The sequence below is a fragment of the Balaenoptera physalus genome (genome assembly GCF_965194825.1).
Source record: "Balaenoptera physalus genome assembly, chromosome: 10".
Classification (NCBI taxonomy): domain Eukaryota; kingdom Metazoa; phylum Chordata; class Mammalia; order Artiodactyla; family Balaenopteridae; genus Balaenoptera; species Balaenoptera physalus.
Genome location: NC_138889.1, coordinates 74,578,594 through 74,595,382, shown reverse-complemented (window position 1 = coordinate 74,595,382; position 16,789 = coordinate 74,578,594). Strand labels below are relative to the sequence as shown.

General features: G+C 38.9%; 1 protein-coding gene and 1 pseudogene across 2 annotated transcripts in view; both read left to right on the top strand.

Moving 5' to 3' along the window:
* LOC309667842 (uncharacterized protein) overlaps positions 1-16,789 on the top strand; it is a gene marked incomplete at its 5' end in the record, with an annotated part of 57,003 nt that overhangs the window by 6,534 nt on the left and 33,680 nt on the right. The window lies entirely within an intron of this gene.
* LOC309667720 (glutamine synthetase pseudogene) lies at positions 13,843-16,521 on the top strand (annotated as a pseudogene). The gene has a single exon. The product of its transcript is annotated as a glutamine synthetase pseudogene (transcript).

Genomic DNA, 16,789 nt, shown 5'->3' with positions numbered 1-16,789 from the left:
ATTTGTATTTGTATGGAAATATGTATGGAAATATGTTAATATAAATGTTTCAGACATTAAAAAAAAAAAAAAAAAAAAAAAAGAAAGAAGAAAAAGCCAAATGACTAGTTAGTCTTAGAAAGTAGAATCTTCTTTCAGATATCAATAATAATAAAAATAAACTTGTACCAAACTATTTCAAACATTTAAAAAAAAAAAAAAAAAGATTTACTCTCTTTAGCAACTTTCAAATGTGAAATACAGTATTTCAAACTACATAAAGGACCAACTGTATAGCACAGGGAACTCTGCTCAATACTGTGTAATGACCTATATGGGAAAAGAATCTAAAAAAGATGGATATATGTATATGTATAACTGATTCACTTTGCTGTACACCTAAAACTAACACAACATTGTAAATCAACTATACTCCAATAAAAATTTTTTAAAAAACCCTAATTAAACTTAAAAGCTTTTGCACAGCAAAGGAAACCATAAACAAAACGAAAAGACAACCATTAGAATAGGAGAAAATATTTGCAAGCAAAGCAACCGACAAGGGATGAATCTACAAAATATACAAACATCACATGCAGCTCAATATCAAAAAATCAAACAACCCAATCAAAAAAATGGGCAGAAGATCTAAATAGACGTTTCTCCAAAGAAAACATACAAATGGTTAAAAAGCATGTGAAAAGATGCTTCAACATCACAAGTTATTAGAGAAATGCAAATCAGAACTACAATGAGGTATCACTCACACCGGTCAGAATGGCCACCATCAAAAAAATCTACAAACGATAAATGCTGGAGAGGGTGTGGAGAAAAGGGAACCCTCCTACACTGCTGGTGGGAATGTAAACCAGTACAGCCACTATGGAGAATAGTATGGAGGTTCCTTAAAAAACTAAAAGTAGAGCTACCGTATGATCCAGCAATCCCACTCCTGGGCATAGATCCAGAGAAAATCATAATTCGAAAAGTCACATGCACCCTAGTGTTCACTGCAGCACTATTTACAATAGCCAGGACATGGAAGCAACCCAAATGTCCGTCAACAGAGGAATGGATAAAGAAGATGTGGTACATGTATACAGTGGAATATTACTCAGCCATAAAAAAGAACGAAATAATGCCACTTGCAGCAACATGGATGGACCTAGAGATTGTCATACTAAGTGAAGTAAGTCAGATGGAGAAAGACAAACATCATATGATATCACTTATATGTGGAATCTTAAAAAAGGGTACAAATGAACTGATCTACAAAACAGAAATAGAGTTACAGATGTAGAAAATAAACTTATGGTTACCAGGGGGTAAGGGGGGGAAGGGATAAATTGGAAGATTGGGATTGACATATACACACTACTATATATAAAATAGATAACTAATAAGAACCTACTGTATAGCACAGGGAACTCTACTCAATACTCTGTAATGGCCTACATGGGAAAAAATCTAAAAAAGACTGGATATAGGTATATGTATAACAGATTCACTTTGCTGTACACCTGAAACTAACACAACATTGTAAATCAACTATACCACAATTTTTAAAAATTTTTAATTAAATTAAAATATAATAAACCATATCATCACCATACTGTACTTTACATCCCTAGGACTTACTTATTTTATAATTGGAAGTTTGTACCTTTTGACCACCTTCACCCATTTCACTCACTGTCCACCCACTGCCTCTGGCAACCACCAATCTGTTCTCTTTATCTATGAGTTCATGTTTTTATTTTTGTTCTTTAGATTCCATATATAGTGAGATCACATGGCATTTGTCTTTCTCTGACTTATTTCACTTAGCATAATGCCATCAGCGTTCATCCGTGTTGTCACAAATGGCAGGATTTTCTTCTTTTTCTAATGGCTAAATAATATTCATATATATATGCCAAGAGTGCAAAGTCTTTCAAGGAGAGAGACAGGTCAGCAGCAAAGAATGCTGCTGAGCAGTTGAATAAGATGAGGACAGAAAAGTGTCCACTCAAAGGAGAGCTTAATACTGTAAGAGCCATCTCAGAGGAGTGGTGGAGATGGAAGCCAGATGGCTTCCATCTTGCATATATATATACACATATATAATGCAAATGTGATATAACATATATGATATAATATGTCATATATATTATGTATATCATAATTATATATATATATTATGAAAATGTGATATAGATATATAGATATATATCACATTTTCATTCACTGATGGACACTTAGGTTGCTTCTATGTCATGGTTATTGTAAATAATGCTGCAGTGAACACAGGGATGCAGGTATCTTTTCAAGTTAGGATTTTCATTTCCTTTGGATAAATATCCAGAAGTGGAATTGCTGGATCATATGGTAATTCTATTTTTAATTTTTTGAGGAAACTCCATACCGTTTTCCATAGTGGCTGTATGAACTTACATTCCCACCAACAGTGCACTAGGGTTCCATTTTTTCCACATCCATATCAACACATTTCTATTTTATTTTTTATTGAAGTACAGTTGATTTACAATGTTGCATTAATTTCTGCTGTACAGCAAAGTGATTCAGTTACCCATACATATACATTCTTTTATGTATATATATATATCCTTTTCCATTATGGTTTATCATAGGATACTGAACCAACACTTATTTCTTGTCTTTTTGATAACAGCCATTCTAACAGGTGTGAGGTGATATCTCATTATGGTTTTGATTTGCATTTCCCTGAAGATTAGTGATGTTGAGCACCTTTTCATGTACCTGTTGGCCATTTGAATATCTTCTTTGGAAAAATGTTTATTCCGGTCCTTTGCCCATTTTTAAATTGGATTATTTGGTTTTTTGTAATTGAGTTGTATGAGTTCTTTATATATTTGGATATTAACCCCTTATCAGATATAGGATTGGCAAATGTTTTCTCCCATTCCATAGGTTGCCTTTTCATTTTGTTGATGTTTTCCTTTGCAGTGCAAAAGCTTTTTAACTTGATGTAGTCCCACTTGTTTATTTTTGCTTTTATTACCTTTGCTTTTGGTGTCAAATCCAAAAAATCATCAACAAGATTGATGTTCAGGAACTTACCACCTATGTTGAAGTTCTTCTAGGAGTTTTATGGTTTCAGGTCTTATGTCCATGTCTTTAATCGATTTTGAGTTAAATCCACAAACCTACTTGATTCTGTAACCAGTTGCTCTTTTTTCCCTCTGTAACAACAAAAGGCAATCCCTTTACCTGTACTCTGAATCCTGTTCCCCTCCCTCAGTTCTCAAGGGCTTCATTTCTCACTTGGTTATCCCCTTTCTTTCTTTTTTCATTAATCTTCCCTACCTGTTGAATCACACTGTAGGCATACAAACATGCTCTAGGAGTGTTTTTCATCTTTAGAAATTCCTTCCTTATGAATAGATAAAAAGGTATGATAGGGACGTCCCTGGCAGTCCAGTGGTTAAGACCTCGCCTTCCAATGCAGGCGGTGTGGGTTCGATCCCTGGTCAGGGAGCTAAGATCCCATATGCCTCACGGCCAGAACACCAAAACGTAAAACAGAAGCAATATTGCAACAAATTCAATAAAGACTTTAAAAATAGTCCACATAAAAAAAAAAAAGATATGATAAAGCAAGCATAGTAAAATGTTAATGATAGAACTTAGTGAGATTTACTGCAATATTCTTTCAACTTCCTGCATGTTTAAAACTTTGATAATAAAATATTTGAAATAAAATCCTTCCCTTGACCCCAAATCATCCTCCAACTTGTTTCTCTGCTATTGTTTATTCAAATTCCTTTAAAAAGTTCCTTTCTCTACTTGCTCCCCTCCCTTTACTCTCAGCTTGTGCCCATCTGGCTTCCATCTCCACCACTCCTCTGAGATGGCTCTTACAGTATTAAGCTCTCCTTTGTGTGGACACTTTTCTGTCCTCATCATATTCAACTGCTCAGCAACATTCTTTGCTGCTGACCTGCCTCTCTCCTTGAAACACTCTGCACTCTTGGCATCTGACACCACTCACTTCTAGTTTTCTTTCTGCCTTTCTAGGTACTCCTTTTTTGGTCTCCTTTGCCAGCTTCTTCTCCATTACCCAACTTCTAAGAGTTGGAATGTCCCAAGGGTTGGTTCTGGGACCATTTCTCTGTCTACAGCCAATTTTTCCACACAGGCACTATTGGCATTTTATGTTGGACACTTCTTCATTGAGTAGAATTTCCCATGTATTTCAGGATGTTTTACACTCCTAGACCCTACCCACTAAATGCCAGTAGTGTCCCCCTTGTCCCCTTAGTCAGTGTGACGACCCAAATTGCCTCCAAACAGTCCCTAGAGAAGTGGTATTTCTCAGGGTTAAAAACCATTTTGTCTCTTGGTAGGTGATGCCAACCAATCTGTGACCTTAAATATCATATATATGCTAATTCTCAAATATCTCTGGCCCAAACATCTCTTGTGAACTCGCTACTACCTCCAACTATGTGCTTGACATTTCCATTTGAATGGTCTGTTATAGAAGCTCAATAAATATTTGATGAATGAATGATCTAATTAACTGTCTTAGCCCCGCTCCTATCGAACACTAAATTCTTGATCTTTTCCTACCTGTTGTTCCCTGAGGTGGACATGGAGATGTGCTTACTTACATCCCCCTTCAAGGAAGGACTGCCTGCCCAGCTGTGAGGAATGTGGTTACCTGACAGCTTCCAGCTCTTACCTGTTTCAGGGTCCACCTCACCTTTAGAGCCAAAGTTACACTCTTCTTGGGGTATAACTAATGGCATACTGTTCTTGGGGAGGCTCCCAGCCAATGAATGAGCAAGGTGGTACAAGGACCTAGTCCAACACAGAACTCTACTAACTAGCAGTCTTTGCTCTGGTACTCCCCACTGGGCTGGCAGAGACTTTGTCAGGTTTGCATCATGCTTGCAACCTCTCTGTATACAACTATGCTTCTGCCTCTTTTCCTTTTACAAGTGTTATTCGCTGAGAAACTTTGCACACCTAACTCTGTGTCAGCATCTGCTTCCCAGAGAACCTATTAGCACTCTCTCTCTCTTTTTCATTTCAGTAAATGGAATGCACCTGTTGTTCAAGCCAAACCCTATGAGTCATTCCTGAGTCTTAATGTTCCTTCACATTACATATCTAATTCATCAGCAAGTTCTGTTGACTCTACTCCGAAATACATAATCTACTTCTCTCTCTCCTGCTACCAACCCAGTCCAAGCCATCATTTCTCACTGGAATACTGCAGATAGCCTCTAAAGTAGTGTCCTACACCCACTCTGATCCCCTATATTCCATTCTCCACACAGCAGTTGGGGTGATCTTTAAAACATAGCACTGCTCTACTTGAAAACAATGGCTTCTAATCCAAACTCCTTGCTGTACCTATCAAGCCTCTTCGTGAGGTCTCCTAGCTCTCCATTCAACCTTATTTCTCACTACCATTCTTCTCAATTGCTATATTCTAGCCATGTTGATATTTTTGTTTTTTGATTTTTATTTATTTTTTATACAGCAGGTTCCTATTACTTATCTATTTTATACATATTAGTATATATATGTCAATCCCAATCTCCCAATTCATCCCACCACCACCCCCCAGCCCCACTTTCCCTCCTTGGTGTCCATATGTTTGTTCTCTACATCTGTGTCTATTATTTCTGCCTTGCAAACTGGTTCATCTGCACCATTTTTCTAGATTCCACATATATGCGTTAATATATGATAATTGTTTTTCTTTCTGACTTACTTCACTCTGTATGACAGTCTCTAGGTCCATCCACATCTCTACAAATGACCCAATTTCGTTCCTTTTTATGGCTGAGTAATATTCCATTGCATATATGTACTACATCTTGTTTATCCATTTGTCTGTCAATGGGCATTTAAGTTGCTTCCATGACCTGGCTATTGTAAATACTGCTGCAGTGAACATTGTGGTGCATGTGTCTTTTTGACTTATGGTTTTCTCTGGGTATATGCCCAGTAGTGGGATTGCTGGGTCATACCGTCATTCTATTTTTAGTTTTTTAAGGAACCTCCGTACTGTTCTCCATAGTGGCTGTATCAGTTTACATTCCCACCAACAGTACAAGAGGCTTCCCTTTTCTCCACACCCTCTCCAGCATTTGTTGTTTGTAGATTTTCTGATAAGGCCCATTCTAACTGGTGTGAGGTGATACCTAATTGTAGTTTTGATTTGTATTTCTCTAATAATTAGTGATGTTGAGCAGCTTTTCATGTGCTTCTTGGCCATCTGTATGTCTTCTTTGGAGAAATGTCTATTTAGGTCTTCTGCCCATTTTTGGACTGGGTTGTTTGTTTTTTTAATATTGAGCTAAATGAGCTGTTTATATATTTTGGAGATGAATCCTTTGTCTGTCAATTCGTTTGCAAATATTTTCTCCCATTCTGAGGGTTGTCTTTTCATCTTGTTTATAGTTTCCTTTGCTGTGAAAAAGCTTTTAGGTTTCATTATGTCCCATTTGTTTATTTTTGTTTTTATTTCCATTACTAGAAGGTGGGTCAAAAAAGATCTTGCTGTGATTTATGTCAAAGAGTGTTCTTCCTATGCTTTCCTTTAAGAGTTTTATAGTGTCCGGTCTTACATTTAGGTCTCGAATCCATTTTGAGGTTATTTTTGTGTATGGTGTTAGGGAATGTTCTAATTTCATTCTTTTACATGTAGCTATCCAGTTTTCCCAGCACCACTTATTAAGAGACTGTCTTTTCTCCATTGTATATCCTTGCCTCCTGTGTCATAGATTAGTTGACCATAGGTGCGTGGGTTTATCTCTGGGCTTTCTATCCTGTTCCATTCATCTGTATTTCTGTTTTTGTGCCAGTACCATATTGTCTTGATTACTGTAACTTTGTAGTATAGTCTGAAGTCAGGGAGCCTGATTCCTCCAGCTCCGTTTTTTCCCCTCAAGATTGCTTTGGCTATTAGGGGTCTTTTGTGTCTCCATACAAATTTAAGATTTTTTGTTCTAGTTCTGTAAAAATTGCCACTGGTAATTTGATATGGATTGCACTGAATCTGTAGATTGCTTTGGGTAGTATAGTCATTTTCACAATATTGATTCTTCCAATCCAAGAACATGGTATATCTCTCCATCTGTTTGGGTCATCTTTGATTTCTTTCATCAGTGTCTTATAGTTTTCTGAGTACAGGTCTTTTACCTCCTTAGGTAGGTTTATTCCTAAGTATTTTATTCTTTTTGTTGCAATGGTGAATGGAATTGTTTCCTTAATTTCTTTTTCTGATCTTTCGTTCTTAGTGTATAGGAATGCAAGAGATTTCTGTGCATTAATTTTGTATCATGCAACTTTACCAAGTTCATTGATTAGCTCTAGTAGTTTTCTGGTGGCATCTTTAGGATTTTCTGTGTATAGTATCATGTCATCTGCAAACAATGACAGTTTTACTTCTTCTTTTCCAATTTGTATTCCTTTTATTTCTTTTTCTTCTCTGATTGCCGTGACTAGGACTTCCAAAATTTGTTGAATAATAGTGGTGAGAGTGGACATCCTTGTCTTGTTCCTGATCTTAGAGGAAATGCTCTCAGATTTTCACCATTGAGAATGATGTTTGCTGTGGGTTTGTCATATATGGCCTTTATTATGTTGAGGTAGGTTCCTTCAATGCCCACTTTCTGGAGAGTTTTTATCATAAGTGGGTGTTGAATTTTGTCAAAAGCTTTTTCTGCATCTATTGAGATGATCATATGGTTTTTATTCTTCAATATGCTAATATGGTTTATCACATTGATTGACTTGCATATAGTGAAGAATCCTTGCATCCCTGGGATAAATCCCACTTGATCATGGTGTATGATCCTTTTAATGTGTTGTTGGATTCTGTTTGCTGGTATTTTGCTGAGGATTTTTGCATCTATATTCCATCAGCGATATTGATCTGTAATTTTCTTTTTTTGTAGTATCTTTGTCTGATTTTGGTATTAGGGTGATGGTTGCCTCGTAGAATGAGTTTGGATGTGTTCCTTCCTCTGCAGTTTTTTGGAAGAGTTTGAGAAGGATGGGTGTTAGCTCCTCTCTAAATGTTTGATAGAATTCACCTGTGAAGCCACCTGGTCCTGGACTTTGGTTGTTGGAAGATTTTTAATCACAGTTTCAATTTCATTACTTGTGATTGGTCTGTTCATATTTTCTGTTTCTTCCTGGTTCAGTCTTGGAAGGTTATACCTTTCTAAGAATTTGTCCATTTCTTCCCGGTTGTCCATTTTATTGGCATAGAGTTGCTTGTAGTAGTCTCTTATGATGCTTTGTATTTCTGTGATGTCCATTGTAACTTCTTTTTCATTTCTAATCTTATTGATTTGAATCCTCTCCCTCTTTTTCTTGATGAGTCTGGCTAAAGGGTTTTGTTTATCTTCTCAAAGAACCAGGTTTTAGTTTTATTGATCTTTGCTATTGTTTTCTTTGTTTCTATTTCATTTATTTCTGCTCTGATCTTTATGATTTCTTTCCTTCTACTAACTTTGGGTTTTGTTTGTTCTTCTTTCTCTAGTTCCTTTAGGTGTAAGGTTAGATTGTTTATTTGAGATTTTTCTTGTTTCTTGAGGTAGGGTTGTATAGCTATAAACTTCCCTCTTAGAACTGCTTTTGCTGCATCCCATAGGTTTTGGATCATCGTGTTTTTGTTGTCATTTGTCTCTAGGTGTTGTTTGATTTCCTCTTTGATTTCTTCAGTGATATCTTGGTTATTTAGTAACGTATTTTTTAGCCTCCATGTGTTTGTGTTTTTTACGTTGTTTTCCCTGTAATTTATTTCTAATCTCATAGTGCTGTGGTCAGAAAAGATGCTTGTTATGATTTCAATTTTCTTAAATTTACCGAGGCTTTATTTGTGACCCAAGATGTGATCTATCCTGGAGAATGTTCCATATGCACTTGTGAAGAAAGTGTAATCTGCTGTTTTTGGATGGAATGTCCTATAAATATCAATTAAATCTATCTATTGTGTCATTTAAAGCTTGCTTTTCCTTATTAATTTTCAGTCTGGATGATATGTCCATTGGTATAAGTGAGGTGTTAAAGTTCCCCACTGTTATTGTGTTACTGTCTATTTCCTCTTTTATAACTGTTAGCATTTGCCTTATGTATTGAGGTGCTCCTATGTTGGGTGCATATATATTTATAATTGTTACATCTTCTTCTTGGATTGATCCCTTGATCATTATGTAGTGTCCTTCTTTTTCTCTTGTAATAGTCTTTATTTTAAAGTCTATTTTATCTGATATGAGTATTGCTACTCCAGCTTTCTTTTGATTTCCATTTGCATGGAATATCTTTTTCCATCCCCTCACTTTCAGTCTGTATGTGTCCCTGGTTCTGAAGTGGGTCTCTTGTAGACAGCACATATATGGGTCTTGTTTTTGTATCCATTCAGTGAGCCTGTGTCTTTTGGTTGGAGCATTTAATCCATTCACATTTAAGTTGATTATCGATATGTATATTCCTATTACCATTTTCTTAATTGTTTTGTTTTTGTTTTTGTAGGTCCTTTTCTTCTCTTGTGTTTCCCACTTAGAGAAGTTCCTTTAGCATTTGTTGTAGAGCTGGTTTGGTGGTGCTGAATTCTCTTAGCTTTTGCTTGTCTGTAAAGCTTTTGATTTCTCCATCAAATCTGAATTAGATCCTTGCCAGGTAGAGTAATCTTGGTTGTAGGTTCTTCCCTTTCATCACTTTAAGTATATCATGCCAGTCCCTTCTGGCTTGTAGAGTTTCTGCTGAGAAATCAGCTGTTAACCTTATGGAAGTTCCCTTGTATGTTATTTGCCGTTCTTCCCTTGTTGCTTTCAATAATTTTCTTTGTCCTTAATTTTTGTCAATTTGATTACTATGTGTCTCGGCGTGTTTCTCCTTGGGTTTATCCTGCCTGGGACTCTCTGCGCTTCCTGAACTTGGGTGGCTATTTCCTTTCCCATGTTAGGGAAGTTTTTGACTGTAATCTCTTCAAATATTTTCTCAGTCCTTTCTCTCTCTCTTCTCCTTCTAGGACCCCTATAATGCGAATATTGGTGCGTTTACTGTTGTCCCAGAGGTCTCTTAGACTGTCTTCATTTCTTTTCATTCTTTTTTCTTTATTCTGTTCCACGGCAGTGAATTCCACCATTCTGTCTTCCAGGTCACTTATCCTTTCTTCTGCCTCAGTTTTTCTGCTATTGATTCCTTCTAGTGTATTTTTCATTTCAGTTATTGTATTATTCATCTGTTTGTTCTTTAATTCTTCTAGGTGTTTGTTCTTTAATTCTTCTAGGTCTTTGTTAAACATTCCTTGCGTTTTCTCAATCTTTGCCTCCATTCTTTTTCCAAGGACCTGGATCATCTTCACTATCATTATTCTGAATTCTTTTTCTGGAAGGTTGCCTATCTCCACTTCATTTAATTGTTTTTCTGGGGTTTTATCTTGTTCCTTCATCTGGTACATAGTCCTCTGCCTTTTCATTTTGTCTATCTTTCTGTGGATGTGGTTTTCGTTCCACAGGTTGCAGACTTGTAGTTCTTTTTGCTTCTGCTCTAGCCATGTTGATTTTTTATTGTTGTTGTTCTTAGAAACCATTCCCAGCTAAGGCCTTTGCTCAAGTATACCCCCTTCAGTAGACCACTATTTCCCCTACATTTTACATGGCCGGATCCTTCTTCACTTGTACTCAGCTTGCCATTGCCTCAGAAAAACCCACTCTGACTACTCAACCTAAAGTAATTTTCCTCTCCTCCTTCCCATTATTCTCCATAATAATATGTATATATACATGTACATATATGTGAAATTCATTTACATATATAGGTATACATATATATGCACTTCTTTCCTTAATTGTTTTTTGTCTGTCTCTTTCACTAGACCAGAAGATCCATGAGAGTATAGACCATATTTGATTTGTTTTTCACCATTTACTCAGAGCCTAGCACAGTGTCTGATACATATAGTAGACAATCAATACATATTTGTTGAATGAATGAGTGAATGAAAGGACAATCACCTAATTATCTTAGGTATTCATGTTGTTGGGGATGTTTTTTCTCAGTATTTTGACAAAGGGATTTGAATCTTGTTTTTATCTTTTTTTCCTTTAGAAGGAGAATGGAAATTGTGTCCTCTGCCTGCTGATATTAGTGATCATTGCATAGGAGACAAATATTAATAAGAGTAAATCAATAGACAGTAAAAACAGTATCTAAATCCATGTTACAATGACAATAATTTAAAGAGTCCCATACTTTAAAAATTAGACTATCTCTACCCAAAAAGTTTTATAGCATCCTAAGAATGATAATTTTACTCCCACTTAGCAATCCTAAAAAAAAAAAAAGAAGAAGAAACTAGAAACAAAGTAGTATGAAGTATTTGTTCCATAGATTACAAGAATTTAGTGAGAAAAAAATTCAGTCATGCTGCAGTAAGGAATATTATCAAATAAATATTGTGTGCTACATTCATAATTTTTATTTCAGTTCAGCAAAAAACCTTATAATGTGCAATGACTGTAATTATATAAATCTTATTCCCAATCACTAGATTTTCATTTTATGAAGTTAAAAAAAAGATAACCTCTCACTCCCCCTAAGGAATAGACAGTATATCCAGAAAGCAGAATCTCTTTAGAGATCTCCTATAAAACTTCACTATGATAGATGTTTGCCTGAAATACTTGGAAAACTGAGTTTATACTTTTTACTCACTCTAAAGAGATCTAAATCACAGTATTTACACATCCTTCTCTAACTTTTATGACCCTTTTAATGTAGACATTTTCTTATGACATAATGAAGTTTCCCAAGCAACCTCATGCTTTTGTGATGCCATACAGATTTTATCTTCCCACTTCCCATCCTATGTTGCAGTCCTGAATGAGGTTAATATATGATATCATGGGGCATGATACAAAGAAATAGGCAAATGATTGCAGTGGTATGGAGACATGAGTTGTCATTCCAAGGTGGTAGGGCAATTCATGAGGTCATAAAGAGTGTGGCCAGGGAAATTCAAGAGTGGAGGGGAAGATTGCTGGTATAGTTCATGTTATCACAAGAGAGGTTTTAAACATAAAACTTGATGCTTAAAGGAATGGGCAAACTCTGCAATTACTAGAGGGTGGTACAAAATAGTTCTTCACAAGAGGAAGAGGTTGAGTCCTTATTTGGGAAGCCAGTAATGTCAGGAGATGGAACAGTCCTTCATTCCTTTAAGTATGATATCATAGAAAACTAGAAAAGTTAACCAACTGGTGCCCAGGGGTAGAATCAGACCCATAGACATGTTGTTTGACCTGCTTATAGGGTTGGGTTTTTTTCCAACTAGTTACCAAATCACAAGTTCCCATAATAAAAATCAGGATTTCTGGCTTCTCTCTTGAAAATATTGGAGTTCTGACAGTCCTTAGCCTGTATTCCTACATGGCAACAACTGGCTGGAGCAAAGTAACAGCTTCCCTCTTTGTACAAGGCAGATACTTATTTGTTTACAATCCCACTTAGCCAGCTTTACTCATATTATCCACCTAGCACTTGTAAGCATTTAAGTTTGTGACACTAGTTTGGGGAATTCCATATAACAAAGAGGTGAGTCAGTGTTGTAGGAGGGGAAGGTAATCTATGACATGAGGTATAGAGACCTTGGAAAATTCATTGTGACAAGAGTAGAAGCAGCAGGATGTTTATATCCTGCCATTTTAATCCCAATAATATTCTTTCTGATCCTGCCACTCTGACCTCAGAGGATTTTGCCTCCATTATGCAGTCTATGTATTAATCAAGGAATTAAACTGGATCGATGGAATTTAATTCATAAGATACTTTCCTCCCAAATTCACTAATGTTGGCATAATTTTTATTGTATGTTTGTATATTGTCGAGTGTCCTTTGTGTCAAACATCCATGGGTCAAGTTTAGAACAAATCTCATTATCCCTAAGTGGTATAAACCATTGTGTCTCCAAAGAATAAGACATTGCATAACATCACCAACTATTTGTCCTTGGGGCGTCCTATTCTCCTTACTGCCTGCATGCTTTGGCACAGACTGCTTCTTTTCTTGTAACGTTTTTCTCTCTCACTAAACTCCTAGTCATTTTTCAAAGAACAGTAGAGAAATCACTTTCTCTAACTACACCTTCCTAGCGTTAAAAAAAAACTCTGGGACTTCCCTGGTGGTGCAACAGTTAAGAATCCATGCTTCCAATGAAGGGGGGGAGCGGGTTCAATCCCTGGTTGGGGAATTAAGATCCCACATGCCGCGTGGCATGGCCTAAGAAACAAAAAAGAAAAAAAAGAAAAGAAACAACTCGTCTATTAGGCTCTCATAGAATTTTGAAGATACCTTTATTAAAGAACTTATACCTTTATTTTAGAACTGCAGTAGTTTGTTGTTTTTTTTTTTAAACATTTCCCAAGTTTTGGTAGTTTTTTTTTTTTTTTTTTTTTTAGCTGTGTTGGGTCATCGTTTCTGTGCGAGGGCTTTCTCTAGTTGCGGCGAGCGGGGGCCACTCTTCATCGTGGTGCGCGGGCCTCTCACTGTCGCGGCCTCTCTTGTTGCGGAGCACAGGCTCCAGACGCGCAGGCTTAGTAGTTGTGGCTCACAGGCCCAGTTGCTCCGCGGCATGTGGGATCTTCCCAGACCAGGGCTCGAACCCGTGTCCCCTGCACTGGCAGGAAGATTCTCAACCACTGCGCCACCAGGGAAGCCCAATTTTTTTTTTTTAATTTATTAATCTCCTTGGGTAGAATTAAAGACTGTGAGTTACTTAAAGGCAGTATTTTCGTGTCTCCAGGGCCTAGCAATCTAAAGATATTTAATAAATGTGTTGAGTGAATGGTCATAAGCAAGTATAGAAATCTACTAGGTCAAAAGGTTATGGGGGAGAGCCGAGAATGGGAGAAGAGCCAGCTGTATAAGCAGCCCTTCCGGCCTCCTCGCCTCTCCTCTCCACACCTCGCTCTCGCGGCCTGCCCACCCTGCCGCCTGCTCGCCGCCCAGAACACCTTCCACCATGGCCACCTCAGCGAGCTCCCTCTTGAACAAAGGCATCAAGCAGGTGTACATGTCCCTGCCTCAGGGTGAGAAAGTCCAAGCTATGTATATCTGGATTGACGGTACTGGAGAAGGACTGCGCTGCAAGACCCGGACCCTGGACTGTGAGCCCAAGTGTATAGAAGAGTTGCCGGAGTGGAATTTTGATGGCTCTAGTACTTTTCAATCCGAAGGCTCCAACAGTGACATGTATCTCATCCCTGCTGCCATGTTTCGGGACCCTTTCCGCGAGGACCCCAACAAGCTGGTGTTCTGTGAAGTCTTCAGGTACAACCGAAAGCCTGCAGAGACCAATTTAAGGCACACCTGTAAACGGATAATGGACATGGTGAGCAACCAGCGCCCCTGGTTTGGAATGGAGCAGGAATATACTCTCATGGGCACAGATGGGCATCCCTTTGGTTGGCCTTCCAACGGCTTCCCTGGGCCCCAAGGTCCCTACTACTGTGGTGTGGGAGCAGACAAAGCCTATGGCAGGGATATCGTGGAGGCTCACCACCGGGCCTGCTTGTATGCCGGCATCAAGATCGGGGGCACGAATGCCGAGGTCATGCCTGCCCAGTGGGAATTCCAGATAGGGCCCTGTGAAGGAATCGACATGGGAGATCATCTCTGGGTGGCCCGCTTCATCTTGCATCGTGTGTGTGAAGACTTCGGAGTGATTGCCACCTTTGATCCTAAGCCCATTCCTGGGAACTGGAATGGTGCCGGCTGGCACACCAACTTCAGTACCAAGGCCATGCGAGAGGAGAATGGTCTGAAGTACATCGAGGAGGCCATCGAGAAACTAAGCAAGCGACACCAGTACCACATCCGAGCCTACGATCCCAAGGGGGGCCTGGACAACGCCCGGCACCTAACTGGATTCCACGAAACCTCTAACATCAACGACTTCTCTGCCGGTGTGGCCAACCGTGGCGCTAGCATCTGCATTCCCTGGACTGTCGGCCAGGAGAAGAAGGGTTACTTTGAAGACCGTCGCCCCTCTGCCAACTGTGACCCCTTTGCGGTGACAGAAGCCCTCATCCGCACGTGTCTTCTCAATGAAACTGGCGACGAGCCCTTCCAGTACAAAAACTAAGTGGACTAGACTTGCAGCCGTCAAAACCCCTCCTAATCCTACATCCTGCTCCCATTCTCGCCCCTCTCACCTGTCATAATAGCTGTCAACTCAAAGGGCGGGATATCAAGGTCTTTTTTTATTTCTCACTCTTGCTTTCTTTGGCCAGGATAGAGGGGTCAAGTTCTTAATCTCTTCACACCCACCTACCCCCCCTCCATTTTTTTTTCCTATCACTGAAGCTTTCTAGTGCGTTAGTCGGGGCGGGGTTGGGGAAACACAACCACTGCTTCCATTTAATCAGGTGTGTTTGTCCAATAGGCATAGCTATCCGGACAGAGAGCATAGTATTTGTGAAGGGAGGGGGAGGACTTTCTCTGCGTGGTAGCTGAGTTGGGGGCAGGGGGCTTGATTCTGTGGTAAGGTTAGGATTTCCCTTTCTTGGTGAGAAATTCCATTACTTATAAAGGCTATAACCAACTTTCTATTAAAAGTGAGAATTAGGGGAGAAGGAAGGGTGGGAAATCAGGTAGGAAAATGCCCTAGATCTCCTGGTGTGGCGCTTCCCTTGCCTGGGGCTAAATGCCCTGACAAGCTCAGCATAAATGGATGGATAGCCCTACCTTAAAAGAAAGAGTTCCGTGTTGTTTGCTCCTCCATTTATAACACAAAGCAGAGTAGTATTTTTATATTTAAATGTAAAAACAAAAAAATTATATATGCGGGTGTGCAGATAAATGTGTGTTTTCTCCTTAGGGAGTACAAACCATTCTGGTCACAGGGAGCCAAATTTGAGTTGGGAGTCTGGTTAGGAATAAGGGTCTCCTTTTGCGGGGGGTGGGGGGGTGGTGGTGGGGTGCTTGACCAGTTGGCTGCTGGGCTCTTATCCCCTCACTACCGCTTCAGGGCTTCTCTGCCCTGCTCACCCTTCTGGGGAGGCTGACAGGGGTTGGCTGTGGCAGCCCTCGGAAGCAGCAGCAGTCACCTGAGCCCTGGGGCTTTGGTTCATAAGACACACACGTACTTGTACACACAGGGGTTTGGAAATATGAGTTGGCTGGTCAACTTGAGCATGTTACTGACAAGGGGCTTTGGGGGTTATTTTCTGGTGGGACTAGCATGTCACTAAAGAAGGCCTTTTGATATATTAAAAAAAATTTTTTTTTTAAAGCAAAACAGAAGTTTAGATTTTAATCATATTTGTAGGGTTTCTAAGTCTTTGTTTTACAGAATTGCTTGTTTGCTTCAGCTGTCTCCTTCCCATGTCTGCTGTTGGAGGAGATGAGGGCAGGTCTGGAGTCAAAACACTTGTAATTTTGTGTCCTGGTGTCTATTTTCTGAGTGTGAAATATTCCCTTCCTTTGTTAAGATTCCTGAGGAGTTTTTTTTTTTTTCTTTTATAATAAAAACAAACCCCACCTTTGTCCCTACGTTTCCCCTACTGTTTCTGGCTGTTTTTGTGTTGGCTGCAGCAGGCGGGCTATGGTTTCTTCTTACCATGACAACTTCTAATTGCCATGTACATACAGTATGTTCAGAGTTAGATAACTACTCATTGTAAACAAACTGTGTTAACTGCCCAGAGCAGCTCTTATAAATCAACCTAACATTTAAAAAAAAAAAAAAAAAAGGTTATGGGGGGGACTTCCCTGATGGCGCAGTGGTTAAGACCCCGTGCGCCCAATGCGGGGGGCCTGG